Source organism: Canis aureus, chromosome 3, assembly GCF_053574225.1.
Source record: "Canis aureus isolate CA01 chromosome 3, VMU_Caureus_v.1.0, whole genome shotgun sequence".
Taxonomy (NCBI): domain Eukaryota; kingdom Metazoa; phylum Chordata; class Mammalia; order Carnivora; family Canidae; genus Canis; species Canis aureus.
The window spans coordinates 17009261-17021039 of NC_135613.1; the positions used below are offsets into that span (position 1 = coordinate 17009261).

Here is an 11779-nt window from a genome sequence, read left to right on the forward strand (position 1 = left end):
CTCTAACAGACCCTCACCCCACCCCACCCCCATTTCATGTGCATGAGGAATGAACTTCATTCTAAAATATGAACCCGCCGGAAGCACACGAAAGCAGTGCGGATTCAAGCCCTGTCATTAACTGCCGTGGGTAACAAAGGTCTCCATTTTTATTAACTTTGTTGTTGGGGAGAGGGGGAGTCACCTCGGGTTCAGAATCCCTTTAAAATACCTATAAACCCAGGACACAGCTCGGTTGCAGAAGGAGCCAGGGAGGAAGGCAAGAAACTTTGTGGAACCCAATTTAAAGGAAGTATGACCTCTGGGTAAATTTTGTATCAATCCCACTTGCCTACCTGCTAGCAACTGAACTCACTGGGCCTTTCCATAGACCGGAATAAGCAAAAGAAATCATCTTTGGCTGCATGTGAACAACAGGTCATTAGACAATGCTTGCTGAGGGAAAAGGTGAAAACAAAACCCAACCAGCATCTCTTTCTTTCCTGTCATTCTCACCTCCTGCTGGCAGGGTTTATGTTGTAGGATGCGCCCCTAGATCGTTAATTGGGTGCTAATATCTTACAGAGCCTTATATCTGAGGTCACTGCTCCTGTGGCTGTGTCATCTCCCCTGAGAATACCTGGGATTCCCACAGCCGGTTTGAGCTTCCCCTGCCCAACACCCTCCCTCCTACTTGGTGGTAGTTTCCACCTGAAATTATATCAGTGCAAATGGCTTTGCAGTATCTCCTGTGGACGCTGGAAACAGAGGCACGCTGAATTTTGCCCACTGGCTGACCCTTGCCCTAGCATTTTCCAAATATTGCAAAAAGACCCAAAAAAGAGAAAAAAATCAAAATAAAACCAACCCTTCTGCTTAGCTCATTTATTGCTGATAATTTCATTAGGTGCCAGGAAAACCCCAAAAGGCAGACACTGAACAACAACTTTACAGTGATTTTGGGATGGGGAGATGGAAGACTCAGCAACGGGCAGGTGAAGAGTGTCTCTGCATTGGCATCTGTGAACGACAGCAGTAAATCTGACATTTTGGCAGGTGACTGAACGTGTGCTTTTAGCACGAAGGCTCTTTAACGGGAGCATCACTTCGCGTTAAGTAACGAGCGCTGTACTTTTACAAAAACTCTTCCTTCCTTCCCCCCAGCCCCCGGCCAATGCATAATATTCTTTCTTTGAGTTGCCCCTTCAATCATATCCCAGGGCTCACAGAAAATATGACTTCATATGGCATCATCAGGCTAGTTACCCCGTACCTGCTTGGCTATAATTAATTGATTAAATCAGCTCAGCAGTGGGCCAGCACCCGCCAAAAGAAAAACAGTAGGCAGGCCTTGTATGGAAAGGGGGTATGGGTGGTGGTTATATGGGAGCATGACCTAAATAAACAAACAACAACAAACAATTAGGTAAGTCCGCGTAATAAACACTTTAAATGAAATTATTTCCCCCTCTTTCCCGGGGCCAACAAATACATCATCAGTGTAATTCGCTTAAGACATACTCATGGAACTTGATGGATTGGTCCGCTCCAAATCTGCATACAGGACAGCATACTGTTCCTTGCTGCCATGGGGGATGGAGGATGTACTTTAAAAACAGCATTTAGAAGCCCCGAGGGGCCTATAATGAAGACAGAGTCAAGACCAGCCACTCTTTTCACTTGGGCTCTCTAAGCAGACGCACCAAGATTCTGGAACTTACAGTCTGTGTTTTCACATGTCCTTTGCATGAGAACACCTGATTCACCATTTCTGTTACAATATTTTGATGGGCTCTGCAAGGGAAACACGGTTATGACATATTTAATTTTATGTTTGAGTTAAAGAGCCATGTTAAGGCACCCACATTGACACAGGGCGTCGGGAAACCACGCTTGCGTTTTATTTCTCTGGATGATGATGGGCAACACGGGAGGTCAAGTTATATAAAATAAAAACAAGATTTCTGAATGCTTCTACTGTCTGTGTTTTGTGTATTTGTTTTTATCCCTGTTCATAAAACAATGAAGTCTTCCTTACATTTGTTTGAATTCATATTGGCATAGGTACAGTCAGGAGAAAACATGTCCACTCAGCTAATTGTAAGACTAGAGGCAAAAAAAAAAAAAAATACTGATGGGTACTTAGAACCCAGAAAGTACTATTTATACGAGTTCCATCAGCTTCTCCCATTGGCGATAGGAAAGCTACAAACGAGCCTGTCCCCTATGCATGTATCCCACCTGCCCTGCCCCGAGGCAGCTCTGTAAGGCTTGGTTGCATCCGGATGGGTCTTAGCCAATGCCAGGAACATCTGAAATGGGCAGAGCATAGACATGAGCAGGCTAAGATCCATCACCATCTTTCAAACTAGTGTTTCATCACACAAGGTGAAAGAGCGCGTCTCGAAAGCCAACTTTCAAAGTTGGTGCGACGTGGGGGTGGGGTGGGTGGGAGCAGTTGTGTTAATTCAAGCTGAAAGACAGCCCCAAAGGTGGATTCCAAAGCCACCCTTGGTATTAGGGTCAAGCAACATCATCACTTGTTTCCATGGCAAAGAAGCTATCACACCACCCAGGGACGCTACCACAGAAAATTATACATCAAATAGCAACGTGTGGTTGTCTCTAGGGGCGTTCACGTTAGGTGACCTTCCTTAGAAGGCACAACATTGATCAATCATGCGTTTGGTAGATTTGCGTATGTTAAGCTGTAACATGCGCTGATGGGAGATGTTAGTCAGGATCAAGCGATGCTACAGAAAGGAGGATTTAATCTTTTTGTGATACTGCTTAGGATGATTATTCTGTAAGATGCCCAAGGACCCTAATATAATCTAGAGTTTGTTTCTGAGAATAACGAAAGGTAATTCTATGGCTCCCCAAAAGGTCTGTGATTTGATTTTCATACTGTAGCTAGAAAATTGCCAGAAATAAGCCACAAAGCTGTACATAGTTGAAATTAGCAAGAGAGAAGCAGGCAGTTCTCCATTTGGGGCTTTCACTACTAAAATCCCTTAGCCAAAGTGACTTTCTGAATATACACTAAGTAACTCTCCCAGGGGTATCAGGTATTGAACTTTTCATATATCCGCTTATAATATCTAATATCTCGGAGTAACTCAGAGGAATTATACTCCTCCTCCCAGATCCCCCATCTGACCAGATGCCTTTCTCTTCCTTGCTCTCACCTGTCAATCAAGTTCACGGATGAAATTTGATTTCTCTCCCACCAGTAACCTTATATGAAAAATTACCAGGAGGGTCAGGACCAGCGTGAACCTCACCTTAAAAGTTCATTAACTCTTTGCTCAAAATGGATGGTTTCAATGTAACAAAACCTGCCGGTGGGCCTAGATCATCATATTTAATAGAAGGTTTTCCAATTGTAATGATAAAGATAGAGACAAAAGAGAAGAATAAAAACTGGAGGAATAAAGTATTGGTTTTGCATGCACACACGTGGACTCTCAAATTAATCCCGAAGGTACGCATCGAGTTAAAGTCTATGTATGAGACGATTCGGGAAAATGTTAATTTTGTACGAGGCTAGGAAAGAAATCATAGTTAAATATTCAGAATCCAGTTATTCAAGCAGTGTGTAAAAGTAAGCAATCAGATACTATTTTTTAATAACAGGAGAAAACGGGATTCTGGTTTCCAACATCCTCAGATTCACCGAATCCTTAAAGTTTCTCCTTTGCAAAGAGTAGCAATTTGACAGTATGACTTTTGCCCCCCTCCTCTAGAAATCAAACACCGTATTTCATGCAGATTTCCCAGCAAGCAATTTTTTAATGAAAAAAAAAATCAAACTTCATCCCAACAGCCAATAAGAGGTAATGAGAATACATAAAACGATGACACTAAATAACTATTGGTATACAAGCGTTGGACTGGCTTTCTAAACGAAGAGGTTTCATTCTTAAATTCACCCTGGGATACTTACAATTGAACACCCATTTAAATATCTTAATTTCATATTTTTTAGGAGATGAAAATCAGATATCTGCCTCCCACCCGTCTCCTGCCCTCTCCTTCTATCTACAATTGAATTGGGGAGTAGCTCCAAAGTCACATTTGGACGCAGAGGTGGAGGGGGGCACACTGTGCTTTAAAATGACACCAAATGTTCCAGATGTGAGTGTGGAGTAAATTATAAGAGGATGAAAATTTGGACTGTTTACAAGGCCCAGGTAAAGCTGCCCAAGGACCATGGACGCTAGTTGCACAGGTTCACCCAAACCGTCTGACATTCAAGCAGAAGGACTAGCTCTGTGAGTGTCAAGAGAGTCATGCTGGTTAAGGCTAAAGATGTGGGGTTTCCTCTGATGAGAGTAATTACTCGGTACACCACACCTGCGTAATGAGATAAATACAAAAACACATGCATGCTGGTCCCACGTACACTGCATCACCCTTCAGCACCCAGGATCACCACCTGTGTTCCATGTGAAACCCAGATACTAAAATACTAAAGCAGGAGCTTTTCACACCTAAGGAATTATCAGCATTCCTTGCTTGCTTGCTATCCCCCTCATGGAAAACTCATCGAAACAAGCACATGCAAATCAGAAATCGAGATGTACCTCTTTGACTTCAGGCAACAGGGTTTTTCACATCACTGATGTAGAGGATTCCCTTGGGTACCTGATTTAGTAAATATATTAAAATAAACAAAGGGTAATTAATAACCATGAAGAAGGTTTCAAGGACAGTATGTTAAAGGCAGCCTAGCTATCTATGAAAAAGGCAGAATTAGGCCCAAAGAAGAGGGATTTGCTCCACTTGCTTTGGTATCCTGGCCTCAGACCTGCCAGAGGAGGGGGTTCACATGGAAGAGAATGGTATGGAGTGTAGGGTCACCCCCTCTGACTATGGCTCGCACCCCTGGGAGGCTGAGATGGAGATATTCACTGGCCTGGCAGCCTGGCTCGGCTTTGAAGTTGCCCTCAGTTCAGAGAACTGAGTTATTCCGGGGTCACAGCAGGGAGGATCTGAATGGTCTCTGATGGGCATCTCTCAAATGCTCAGAGACTGCCCATCCCTCAGAACCCAACTGGTCCAGCTGCCCCTGGATCTTTACTGGGGCACATTCTCTTCCATCGTCTCCCTCCTCCTCCTCCTTCCTTGCTCTGGTCTATTCTGCTGGTACCGCTGACCTTAATTCCTTAATTGCAAATGTTCTCTTAACAAATAGAAACATTTAGATACCATCCTTTTATTTATTAACTTCCTCCCTGTTTAAATTAGTAGCAGGGAATGCTTAGAACCATGATATGAAAATGAGGTTGCTTTAAAAGAAAAAAAAATGTCTTTTTTTTTGCTTCCCAGTGAATAACAAAGCACAGTAATTCAAAGTAGTTAGCTTTCTATGGTTCAAAAAACCCTTATTGCTATTAGCTGTACTAATGTAAGTGGCAAAATAATTATCATTTACTGTACGGAGTCCAATATTTTCCAGACAGCAGTTTAATAACAAAGCAGACCTGTCATTTCTCCCTATAGTTAGTCACACCATACAAGTTCAGACTGTCAAAATATATTTAAAATCTAATTTTAAAAATTCAACATGGTTACAGCAAATCTGTGTACAATAACTGCGATAAACTAGTAAGTCAATCTATTTTTTTTTCCCTGAGATGGATATTCACTTATTTCTCTTTAATCCCCCACACTTTTTATTTGGATTACTTTATAATTGATATGAACAAATCCTCTACACACAAACACATGCTGAAATCTGTAGGCAGCTGGAACTGCACAGAGAATCTTTCTTAAGTTTTCATCGAGCGTAACTCTGCCACTTATTTCAACTGCCTTCTATCTGGATGGTATAACTGCGTTAAAACACTTGGATAAACAGATTTGTACTCTTGTATTTGTCAGAGCTGCCCCAAATACATTATGTGCCTTCATTCACACCTCTTGTTAGAAATGCCTTGAAAACCTTCTAGTACAGACTACTTTTCTTCACGTAATAGTATCCATTAATATTTGCTAAATATATTATTTCTCTGTCAAAAAAAAAAAAAAAGGAAAAAAAAGAAACAAGAAGCACACTTAAGTTTTAAACCTGGAAGTGCTCTCAGTAATGTCAATTGTTGCCCATTTGAAGTTCAGATGGCTGATCTCTAAAAAACAAATAAACAAAAACCCTTCCCACATAAGGTTCTTCTACTTTTTTTTTTTTTTAATCTTTAGGAACAACAGATTCTTTTAGAAATGCAAGTGAATAGTTTAAAAGCTTAAGAGATTGTGGAAAGATATTTTTGTAATTCCTTTGGGGCAGTGCAAACATATGTTAAGCTTCTGCAAAGAGTATTTACATGAGATCATATACTTGTGAGGCATTTTTCAATTTTAGAAAAATATTACAAGGCAATAATTGAACATAGGCTTTGCAAAATGCCCCTTTGCCTTCCTGACCGTCTCATTGATAGTCTCTGTTATTTTTGGAGAAAAAGAATCAGGCCTCATTAAATGTGATATTTGGCATCTCGCCTGTAATCTCATAAAGTAGATGTCCTTTTTAGATCATTGGTGTCATTTTCCTCAAGATGACCTCTACTCTTTGGCCATCCGGGCAACCCATACTGTTATCAAGGCATTTACTTTCAAAAGGGCGGGGGAGAGACATTCTGTTTGCACACCTGAATAGAGTCCAAAAGCCAGTGCGGTTTCTCTGTTCTCATCAGCTTCACCCAGGCTAGTCATTGGGGAAGTGGGGTGGGGTAGGGGGCAAAGGGGTTTCACGAGGAGCAGAGGTTTTTGAGCTAGACTATCATAGAGTAGTCCAAGCCAGATGTCTACCAGCATAGAGCCTCTAAGAGTTGGAGATATTTACCTAATGATTAAATAGTATTTTTAAAATAGCATAAGAACATGCAGTGATATTCCAAGGAAGATTTTAAAAGGTCTGGGTGCACCTTTTACAGTGCAGGGAATTAACATGGACAGTACCCTGAAACCACGCTACGGGGAGATGGTCAGCGTGTGTCTCTGCTCTGCTCTGCGCCTCACTGCACCAAGTGGGCAAAGGGGTCATGGGCAGACACTCTAAGACAGACACTTCAGACTGGATTTGCTCATGCCTACCAAAATATGGAGTAGATAGATTAATTCCGCCTTGAGGCCTTTTTATTTCATAATGTGGACACTGCAGATTGATCTTTTAATAGCTTCTCCCTCTACAATGGGCTACTTTAAAGGGCTCCATGAGTACGTAGGTAGCGAGACAGATCACAGATAAATAGATAGATTGATACATAGATAGATAAATGGCAGATGAAAGAATGAGTTGCATTCATTGCCTGTAAATGGAAAGGCTTAATACCATCTTTTAACAGATTTAATCCTAGAGTGATTACTACAGGTTTTCCCCTATTCTATCAAAAAAGGATTTTAGTGTAATCTGACAGTGCAGAAGTGGCTCAGAGGCTGAGATCATTGTTTAAGTTTCAACATATTTATCTGCACATTAATGAATCCATCCCGAAGAGAAGGAAAAAGGAAAAAGAAACCTAGTTCAGAAAATGCTATGTTACTTGCCCCCATACTCGAGGATCTACAAAACGGAGTGTCCCAATAAGAAAAAGGCCCTACGTGGAACAGCTTCTTTCTGCAACTAGTAGTTTTAAAAATCTTTTCTCGTAAAAAACTGTTCCCGAGGGCCCAAAATTGGACTAGAACTGTGTTAAATCTGAGAAGGTAAGCAAGACCCTCATGCTTGGAGCTGTTGTCGAAATCCTAATAAAGTCTGTGTGACTGGCTTTCCTTTACAACGAGCACCAAACTGTACCACGGAAAACCCCAACCATATCGAGATTTCAGCGAAGACTGTAAAATATGCTATCTGGATTTCCTTCTTTCTCTTTTTTCCTCTTTTCTCTAACCAGAGCAGGAAAAAAAAAAAAAAAAGGATAGATCTGAAAAATAGGCCGGAAACTTAATAGAGTAAAACCCAAATGCTCTGGAGGAGCAGATGATCTTACTTAAGGCTCCTGGGGCTGCGGCTGGGCTGGGCTGGGGGTCCCAAGGTGAGAGGCGGAGCCCCGTGGGGCTGAACCCCGCTCCCTCCCTCTCCGCGCCCGCCGGAGCACAGCGGGGCTGCGCCTTCTCCCGGCCCGGGGGCTCCGCTCTGGCCAGGCGGGTCCTCTTGCAAAATCAACCCAAATTCCAATACAAATCCGTTGCCCCTGCTGGGCCGGGGGCGCCCGCCTTGGCGGCTCGGAGGGGGCGCGGGGGCCTGGCTTGGGGATGTGCAGGGACCGCCCCGGGACCCCAGCAGCCTCCGGACCCCGCCCCCACGTGCCTGCCTGGTCCTCCCGCACCTGCCGGGCAGCGGGGCCCCTGCGTGCCGAGCGCACCTGGCTCCGGGCAAGGGGCAGCGGTGCCCAGGGCGAGGGCGCATCCAGGGCCAGGGCCAGAACGGGGGTGTGTGGGTGGGAAGCAGGGAAGGGAGAGATGGGTAACCTCAGCATCCTGCCGGCCTTCATCTCCTTCAGTTCAGGCTTCAGGACCCTTGTCACCACACTCTGCAGCCAGTGCTAAATGTTCCAGAGCCACCCCCACCCCCAGCTCCTCCACTCCAGCCCTGCCCTTGTCCTCACCTAAACTGGGGCAGGAGTGATTTAATGCGTCCAAGGCCTCAGCTTAGGCACTGCCTTCTGGCCCCAGGGCAGTGACCTCCGACTCTCTGATGGCTCTGGGCGACTAGGCATGGGAGAGAGGGGTGGTACTTATTACAGAGAGGGCACAGCAATGGGGCAAGGGTCAGGTGGTGAAAGGCCCCGCAGCTCAGAACACTGGGGATTGCATTTTGGAATCCTGGGGATCTCAGGGTGTGGGAGCCTGTCAGTCACCCTGCAAGCAGATCCTTTCTGGTGGGAGGCAGGGCCCTGGGACTGACCTAGCTTTGATCTCTGGATTGGGATCCTAAGCCAGGGTTGGCTTCTGCAGCAGTACTCCCCCAGCCCTGCACCCCAGCCCCTTCCTGTTCTCTGCTCCTCTGGCCTAGTTTGGGATCGCCTACTATCCCGGGATCCTCAGGCCTGCTTTCCTTCTGGAGAAGGCCCCAAAGAAGGCCAGAAACCCACTTGTACAGGCTTCCAGAAGTGGATGAAGTCACACAGAACTGGGGCAAATTCTCGTTGCAAAAGGGAGTCTGCACCGCTGACCAGGTTTTTCAGCTCAGGATCCCCTTCCACAACCATCCTTGGGGATTCTCTCAGAAGAGCGGTTTTCAAGCCTCTCTGCCCAGCTCTGTAAGGTTTCATGGCCTCTCCTATTCCCTAGCTGAGAGAACCAACCACAAGGAAAAACCATGTTTTGGAATCTTAGCTTGGAAATGCTCAAGGTTGGTGATCAGAATATTTAGAATCAACTCAGAATCCAAATCCCCTGTGTGTAGCTCACACCCAGGCCTGGGCTGGGCGGGGGCTAAGGGGTGTGGGGGGTGAACACAGAACTATTTCCTCTCCTCCCCTCCTCTTCCCAAATGTCTACAAACACCCCTCCCTCATCCTCCCTTCTTGAATTAATGCCCCTTTCTAATCGTAACTAAAGATCCAAGAATCTGTGGAGAACAGAGGAATGTGATTTTGCAATCCAAAGTCCTAATTATAGGGGGAAAAATGTTATTTCACAAAAAGAAAGGAAAAGAAAATGAATTTTGTTGAACAAGGGTAGAGGTGCCCAGTAGATGATTACGATTCGAGTAAGGAACTGTGCATTCCAATCATAGCCTCTCTGTGGAAAATGTGCTTTGTGAGTTTCTTAAAACTGTCCAACTTTGATGCAAATTCATATGAAGATCTGATTTTCTGTGTGCTGTTGATGTGTCCTTTCTACCTCAGCCTTGTTATAGCGGGCAAACTTATGGAAGACACGCGCGCGCGCGCACACACACACACACACACACAAAGGGCTTTCAAATTTAAACAATAAAAACTGTCCTCATGCCATAAAACCTATTGCGGGACCATATAAATATTGGCATAACACGTCTGACTGATCCACAAAGTCACCGCTGTCAAATCTAAGATTGATATATTTATAAACACCCCCAATGTTAAGGCACTAACAATCTTCCCAGATTTCTCAGTTTGGGTTTAAGCTCCAAAATTGTTTTCAAAAAGGAAACACATGTGAGCCTATGGGAACCCTAAGGAAAGCCGAACCTTGTTTGCACCTGGCACACGCGTACGATGGCCCTGACTGGAGCCAGTGAGCAAGTGAAATTCAGACTGGCAACTGGGATTATTCCTGGGACTCTTGCCTTCAAAGTCCTCCCCACCGTTCTCCCTTGCTCCCCTCATTTCTCACCGCCCACAGAGGGTGCAGAGAACAGGAGCCTGGGGTTTTGCTACGCCTTCGTGCAGAGCAATTTGATTTGCTTTGTTTTTTGTTTTGTCCCTCTCTAAAGGGTAAAGATGTTCCCGCATTGTTGCAGGACTGTACTTCTTTATGCCCCGACAATCATGAGACAGCCTGAGGGACTGAAATTCTCTCACCCAGTCCCCTACCCCCGCTGGAGAGAAAGTGCTAGACAGAGCTGGGTTTGTTCAGGAGCCGGGGCGGAGCAAGGCTTGGAGAGAATCCCCCTTTTCTGGGCTGTTTGATGTCTAGGGTTTGAAGATTTATATCAAAGTGAGAAAAGCAGTGTTATCAGAAGGTGGGTTAAGGCTCCTGCTCTGTTTCAAAACAAATGCAAAAAAACAAACAAACCAATCCTGTTTCAGAGGACCCTGGACCCCCTTCCACACAGATGGCCACTGGAACTGGATGCCCTGCCTTGGACTTGGGGCATCCTTCCGATTTAGGATGAGCCAAGAGTGAGACCAAACTTCAGGTTTCTCTTATTTTCTTCCAAACAACAAGGAAGAGACACCAACTCCCAATTATTCATTCAGCGTCCTGAGGAATAATCAGAAGTGGTGGAAATGATAGCCTCTCACCGTAGATAAATCTTCTCCAAGAAAACTAAGACATTTCTTCATAGAAAGGGGCAACATTATTTAAAAAAAAAAAATCAAATGAAAGTAAATTGCGGTGGGGAGCCTTGCAAATCAGCCATCTAGAGAGGAGGAATCCGGCCTCCCTTCCCTCTTATGCATGTTTACATGAAAAATTGGGCCAGGAGCCTGGCTGCATGCTTTCCTGGCACAGAAGTCAGATGGCTGAAGTTTGTCACTCATGTATTTGGGCCTCCAACCTACCTCCGTTAGGCTTTAACTACTGACGGGCAAAAAAAAAAAAAAAAAAAGTAGAAGATACCTGTGTGGCAAGCAGACTTTTAAAAATATCGATTGGCCTAGAATACCGGAGGAGTACATTTTCTAAAGCCAAGAGTGTGTGAATACGGAAGTAAGTTGTCCTAAACAAAGCAACAGCAACATCAACAAAATCCTCCCAACTATACTATATGCTCTGGCACCCTTGGTGTCAGAAGCAACTTGTTATTTGGGCAGGGAAATGCTGGGGACACAGCTATGGAGGCGGCCCTGGCTCATGTTTGCCCTCTGTTTATTGTGTTGAGCAGGAAAGCTGGTGGTTTGGCATAGGGGAGGTCCTATATGAGAGGAGGTATCTAGAAGGGACATTGCTAAATAAAAACTGCTGGGGTAAAGGGATAAAGGGGAAAAGATCAGGACGCTAGAATCTGGCATCCCATAATAAATAGGGTTATTTGGAGCAGCCCGTGTGGAAAGGGGCCCAGATGGTTATGGCATCGAGGCGGATAAACACGGTATCTAGACATCATTTCCTCACCGAGATCAGAAACTAGAATCTCTGCCTATTT

The 11779-nt window shown here is 44.6% G+C and overlaps 1 long non-coding RNA gene across 14 annotated transcripts in view; it reads right to left on the reverse strand.

Annotated features, from left to right (window-relative positions):
• Positions 1–849: 849 nt before the first annotated feature.
• LOC144310200 (uncharacterized) overlaps positions 850–11779 on the reverse strand; it is an 807232-nt gene continuing 796302 nt past the window's right edge. For all 14 annotated transcript variants that reach the window (XR_013375890.1, XR_013375882.1, XR_013375879.1 and 11 more), the window contains 2 exons: positions 4566–4626; positions 850–2291 (listed from right to left, as the gene is read on the reverse strand). This is a non-coding gene — a long non-coding RNA (uncharacterized LOC144310200). The remainder of the gene's footprint in view (positions 2292–4565; positions 4627–11779) is intronic.